We start from the raw sequence: 6,945 nt of genomic DNA on the forward strand, positions 1-6,945 counted from the left end.
GGGCTGTTGCTAATGGTTTAGCTGAATAGTCAGGGACTTGGAAAGACCATAATTGGAATATTAGTGACAAAAAGGTCTGGGGAAGAAGTGTGTGGATAGACCTTTCTGAGTGGGCTAAAAACATGAACATACTTGTGTCCCATGTGAATGCACACCAGAGGGTAACTTCAGCAGAGGAAGGTTTTAATAGTCAAGTGGATAAGATGACCTGTTCTGTGGATACAAGTCAGCCTCTTTCCCCAGCAACTCCTGGCATTGCCAGTGGGTTCATGAACAAAGTGGTCATGGTGGTAGGGATGGAGGTTATGCATGGGCTCAGCAACATGGATTTCCATTCACCAAGGCTGACTTGGCTACAGCCACTGCTGAGTGCCCAATCTGCCAGCAGCAGAGACCCACACTTAGCCCCTGATATGGCACCATTCCCAAAGGTGATCAGCCAGCTACATGGTGGCAGGCTGATTACATTGGACCACTCCTTTCATGGAAGGGGAAGCAATTTGTTCTAACTGGAATAGACATATACTCTGGATATGGGTTTGCTTTCCCTGCACGCAATGCTTCTGCCAAAACTACCATCCGTGGGCCTGCAGAATGCCTTATCCATCGTTATGGTATTCCACATAGCATTGCTTCTCATCAAGGAACACACTTCACAGTAAATGAAGTGTGGGAATGGGCACAGGCTTATGCAATTCTCTGGTCTTACCATGTTCCCTATCATCCAGAAGCAGCTGAATAGATAGAATGGTAGAATGGCCTTTTGAAAACTCAATTACTGTGCCAACTAGGTGGCAACACCTTGAAAGGCTGGGGTAATGTTCTCCAGGAAGCTGTATATGCTCTGAATCAGCGTCCGCTGTATGGTGCTGTTTCTCCCATAGCCAGGATCCATGGGTCCAGGAACCAAGGGGTGGAAATGGGAGTGGTATCACTCACTATTACCCCTAGTGATCCACTAGAAAAATTTTTGCTTCCTGTCCCTGCGACCATGAGCTCTGCTGGTCTACAGGTTTTATTCCAAAATGGGGAATGCTTCTACCAGGAGAAACAACAATGATTCCACTGAACTGGAAATTAAAACTGCCACCTGGTCGCTATGGGCTACTTATGCCACTGAATCCACAAGCCAAGAAGGGGATTATTTTATTGTCTGGGGTGAATGACCCTGACTATCAGGGGGAAGTAGGACTGCAACTCCATAATGGAGGTAAAGAAGAGTTTTCTTGGAATATAGGAGATCCCCTGGGCGTCTTTTAGTACTACCATGCCCTGTGATAAAAATCGATGGAAAACTGCAACAGCCCAATCCAGGCAGGACTACCAATGGCTCTGAAACTTCAGGAATGAAGGTTTGGGTCACCCCACCAGGCAAAGAACCATGGCCAGCTGAAGTGCTTCCTGAGGGTAAAGGGAACATGGAATGGGTAGCGAAAAAGGTGATAAATATGAACTATGACCACATAATCAGTTACAGAAAGGAAGACCATAATGCTGTTTTGTTCATGTTATACTATTAAGTTGTAAGATATCAAGTTTAGGAATGAGTGTTGCCCAAGGATTAGCATCCTATTCTGGAGAGATTTAATGTGTTTCCAGTTATATACAGGACAGTTGAGTATTGTTAGGTAAAAGAAAAAATGTGTGTTTTATTGTTTTTATTTGGAAATTGGGTATGGTTTAAGGTGATATGTATAGCTGCCAAGTTGACAAGGGGTGGTCTGTCATGGTCAGGTTCATGTGTCAACTTGGCCAAGTGGTGGTACCTGTTTGTCTGGTTGGGCAAGTGCTGGCCTGTCTGTTGCAATGAGGACATTTCATAGAATTAGATCATGATCACATCAGCTGCATCCACAGCTGATTCCATTTGTAACCAACCAAAGGGGAGTGTCTTCTGCAATGAGTGATGTTTAATCTAATCATGGGAAGCATTTTAAGGAGGATTTAGAAGAGACAGGCTCTATTCCTGCTTTGGCTGGTGAGCCTCTCCTGTGAGTTCGTCCAGACCCTCCATCGGACTCAATGGCTTCACAGCCTGCCCTGTGGATTTTGGACTCTGCTTTCCCATGGTCACGTGAGACATGTTTATAAATTTTATATTTGCGAGTGTTTCCTGTTGATTCTGTTTCTCTAGAGAACCCTAACTAATACAAGGAGGTTTCGATTTATTTGGCAAGGGTGTGTTTATTGGTTTTCTTTCTCTTGGGAACAATGAAATTATCTAAAATGGAGAATGTTGATGGACTGTGGACTTTGGCCCTTCTCTATGACGTCTGATGAATGCAGGTGGCTGAAGGATACACTGACAGAGAAGTAGATTGGCGAATGATGGTGTATAATTAAGAATGAAGGTTGTGCAGCTACAAAAAGGAGCAACATCATGAGGCATGCAATGATGTGAAGGAACATGTGGGGCATTTGGTGAGACAAAATAAGCCAGAAACAAAAGAACAACAATGGTATGGTCACCTTTAAAAATGCTTATAAGAAAACAGGGGCCTAGATTGTAAGCTTTTAGAGCAGACACATTAAGTCCAGACTGGTGATTATTATTTCTGGATTTTGAGAGGCTATTTTATATATATAACCTGATATTTAGAGATAAGAATGAAGTTGAAGTGGTTGGTGTTAAAGTAATTTAGAACATAGGGGTAAGGAAGACAGTGTCTATATTTTAGAACCGCACATACTCTTTGATGGTTTATTTGATCTGGAACTGAAATTTTCTGCAGTGCACAATTTAATTCAAGGTTAATCAAGTAAATGGAAACAGAACAGAAAGCAGGGATAGTGATCTAGATATCAGGACAGAGCAGAATTCAAGTAGAAAAGCATTAAACATGTCAAAACAGGATGCTTTTTAATGCCAGAACACACAATTCACAAAGAAGATATGATACAATAATACTTATACAGCAAATAGTCTGGCAACTGTCAAGCACAAAACTAGACAACAGGGGCAGATCTGACTGGTAAAGAAACGCCAAGCCCTTGTTAGATTCCGACTGTTTAGTGCTTACGTTGACTTTGAAGAGAGGGTAGCAAAGCTGCCAACTCCCTGTGTCCCTTGTGGAGGAAGACACCGAAACAAAAGGGGCCAGACGGCTGCCACACAGGTAGGAGACGCCGTTGCTGAGAAGCCAGTGCCATGCCATAGTCAAACAGCTTTATAGGCTGCAGCTGTAAGCTGAGGGTGGGAGGTGAAGCAGAAAACCTCACACCTCACCAGACCCTGAAAGGTAATGAGAAACTGACTCATGACAGCCTCCTTGGTGGATGGAGAAGCAAGTGCAAGACGGTCTGGCAACAGCTCCTCCCAACCCACCCCCACACCCCTGGGTGTGCACGGGGCATTCAGCCACAGGTTTAAGCTCATTCAAGCCTTGCTCCAAGGCCTGTGTGGGCTCAGGCAAGGTTGTCAGTGATGACACAGTGCTGTTCTCCCAGGAACCAAAAACTACAGGAGATAGAACCTACGGGATGTATGTAAAGCAGCGGTCAGAGGAAAACTTATAGCACTACACATTTTTGTCAATCAACTTGAAAACAGAAAAGAAATTAAATTCCCAGCTCAAAAAAAGCTAGAAAAGGAGCAACACAGTAAACTGAAAGAAAGTACAAGATAGAAATAATAAAAGCAGGAGGGATGTGTTAGAGAATAGAAAAACAATATACCTGATTAATAAACAAAAATCCTATTATTAAAAAATTAGCAAAATAGACAAACCACAAATAGCTAGCTTGATTATTTAAAAAGGAAGAAGGGACCCAGCTGCAGGGTTGAGGAGACACAAAGGAAGTTGTTATCGCCAGAGTCAGACCCCGTGCAGCCTAAAGAGAGGGGCCTCTCGGCCTGGCCACCCTCTGTACTCCCCAGCCCCCACCCTCATACCATGGGAGAAAACCTTCAGGGAGCCCCACGCCCTCAAGCAAAGAGTAGATGTCTGACTTCTGCGAGAGCCAATCCTACCAAGATCTGGGGATATTAGAACGATACAAGGGTGAGAAGCAGCTTCCTATATAGATAAAACAAAGCTCCTTGTACCAGATCACGTCAACAGGAGTGAACTAATCAAAATAATTAGAAGGTGCTGACAGCCGAATGCTTATCAAGTGCCTTCCTATTGGTGAACAGACACAGCACAGTGATTGTTTCCACACCAATTTCCTAAGTGTATGAAAGTGAGAAGCATGGAGATGGATCCCTGTATATGGTCTATGCCTCTCAGGAGACATGTGGAATGAAACTGGTGTAAGGCTAGCAAAATACATCCACCCTTTCTAGAATTTTTTTAAATCCTTTTGAAGGAAAAACAAAATGAATGTTACCAACTGAAATTCATCAGTTATCTAATCACAGGTCATCAAAATATTAGTGCTTCTACCTAGGAGTTTTAGCAAGTTGTTTTTTACGTTTCATGCAGAAAAACTGAGCTCCAAATGAGCACATTCAGCTTTGGGATATATAGTATTTAACCTAGGCTATCTTGTTTTCAAATTTTAGAAATTTTAAAATAAAATAGTTTGCATTTTAAGTCAACAATAAAATAGACTGAGTTATTTTAATGTTCTTTTCTCCCCAGTAGGAACTTGCAATTTGAGCTGTAACTTAAGGGCATTCAGAGAAACATTGTCTTCTCTTTAGGTTCATAGAACCTGTCAACTTTTATAGAAAGGTTTTCATTCACTTACAGAAATCTCTGTAAGGGCATCCTTAAGTGTATATTGCCAAGCATAACCCCCCAGAAAATTATTTGCTATAATAGTTGATGCAAAGCAGGGTACATGGGGGTATATAAAGATGACTCTGGTTCCTGGTTCCTAGTAGTATGTAAACCAAAAGTCAGATTTCTGGCAGCATTAGAAGTTTAATAAATACCAATCTGTTTTTTATTGGATTTATTCTCTAAACAGCTATATACAGAAAAATATCACTGCTTTGTAGGAATCTTGGATAACTTAAAATGTTGGTCTATCTTGTAAAAAGGACTTCAGTTAAAAAGAAGTGGCATTTCTTCTGTTTTGGATTTTCTCTAAGAACTCAACTAGTGCCTGGTTTGTAAATAAACAAGCAGTAGCATTAGTTTCATTCTTTAGGATAGTGAGAGATGCTATTAAGATTCAGATGTACGTCCTTTTGCCTTTTGGCTTAAAGCTGTAGGTGGTCACGTTATCTGTTATGTGTGAGACTCAAATATGCAATTAAAGATTTCTCACATATTTTAGAGTACTTATCACCTTTCAGTGAGACAACCATCAAAATCCCCCCATCTTAAGTGACTATCAGTTGTGAAGAAAATGTAGCAAAAGGAGACATATACTGTTTACAAATATTAAAATCAAGAATTAAATATCTTCCAAATTCACTCCTTTTCAGGCCCCAGGTGCTCCTGGAGCTGCGGGTGAGGGTCAGGGCGCACCAGTGGGCCCAGCCCGACGAGTGGCTGGTCCTGTTCTCCTCCACCCTCGTCCTCCAGGTGCAGACATGGCCAAGTCCAAGGACCACACCACGCACATCCAGTCCCAGAAATGGCATCAAGAAGCCCCAATCACAAAGATATGAATCTTTTAAGGGGTGGACCCCAAGCTCTTGAGCAACACGCGCTTTCCAAGAAGCACAACAAGAAGGGCCCTGAAGAAGATGCAGGCTGACAGTGCCGGGGCCGACAGTGCCGGGGCCGACAGCGCCGGGGCCGACAGCGCCGGGGCCGACAGCGCCGGGGCCGACAGCGCCGGGGCCGACAGCGCCGGGGCCGTGAGCGCCGGGGCCGACAGTGCCGGGGCCGACAGCGCCGGGGCTGACAGCGCCAAGGCCGTGAGCGTATATGCAGGGGCCATCAAGGCCCTTGTCAAGCCCACGGAGGTCAAGCCCGAGATCCCAAAGGGTGGTAGGCACAAGCTCAGTCGACGTGCCTACATTGCCTACCCCAAGCTCAGGACGTGTGCTCATACGTGCAATCGCGAGGGTCTCAGACTCTGCCGACCAAAGGCCAAGGCCAAGGAGCAAACCAAGGCACAGGCTTCAGCTCCCGCTCAAGTTGCTGCTCCTCGGCAGGTTCCCAAAGGTGCCCAGGCCCCCACGAAGTCTCCCGAGTAGAGGCCTCCATCTGTCTTTCTGAAGACGGAAGGACTGCTGTGACCCTCGGCCCGACATTTGCATGGGGCTACGTCCTCCCGTGCTATTTGTACAATTAAACCTGATGCAGGAATTGTCAATAGATATAGATCTTCCAAATTCAATGTAGAATAAATGATTTTTTGCTTCCTGCTACTTGCATAGGATTTACTATTTACGTTTTTCATGGGCATACCACAGAAAGATCAGTTACGTCACTTTAGACTATATATATAGCAGGGTGGAACGGAAGCAGTTATCATGTAACACTGCTTATATTAAAAATGACCCCTAATGAGTAGCCTTTTAGAAAAACAAAGCTGGTTTTCTACCTCATCCTGTTTCACAATGCAAGCCTTTATATTCTGATGGATTATACATGTGAAGGGGAAAAAACAAAACCATAAAAGTACTAGAATATACAAGTGAAAGCTTTATCGTCTTGTGGAGAGAAAAGCATTTCTAGGCATAACAATGAAGGCAGAAAATCTAAAGGGAAAAACAAAGCCCCGCCTTCTAAACAAAACTAAGCAGCAAAGAGCAAACGGGATCACAAACACGCCTGTTTTCTCCTCCTCTTCTACCTTTTTTTTGTCTGCACCCTGTGGCTTACATGGGGTGAGAGACAAGGGCAAAGCTCTCACGCATCAAGCGTATTGAACAATTTAGCTTTACACACTGACTAGTCCTTGAATTTTTCCTGCCATTGAGTCAAGAACCCTCACCGCACCATCCCCTGGTTGAAGTCTCGACCTCTCCAAGAACTCCGAGGGCTCTCCAGCATCCATATTTCAAGTGCCCCATAGCCACATGTGACTAGTGCCCACCAA

The 6,945-nt window shown here is 44.0% G+C and overlaps 2 pseudogenes; both read left to right on the forward strand.

Annotated features, from left to right (window-relative positions):
- Positions 1–3,257: 3,257 nt before the first annotated feature.
- On the forward strand, positions 3,258–4,256 carry LOC143675839 (microtubule-associated protein 1 light chain 3 beta pseudogene; annotated as a pseudogene).
- Positions 4,257–5,485: 1,229 nt separating this feature from the next.
- Positions 5,486–6,097, forward strand: LOC143676484 (large ribosomal subunit protein eL29-like; annotated as a pseudogene).
- Positions 6,098–6,945: the final 848 nt, after the last annotated feature.

The sequence above is a fragment of the Tamandua tetradactyla genome, chromosome 3, assembly GCF_023851605.1.
Source record: "Tamandua tetradactyla isolate mTamTet1 chromosome 3, mTamTet1.pri, whole genome shotgun sequence".
Taxonomy (NCBI): Eukaryota; Metazoa; Chordata; class Mammalia; order Pilosa; family Myrmecophagidae; genus Tamandua; species Tamandua tetradactyla.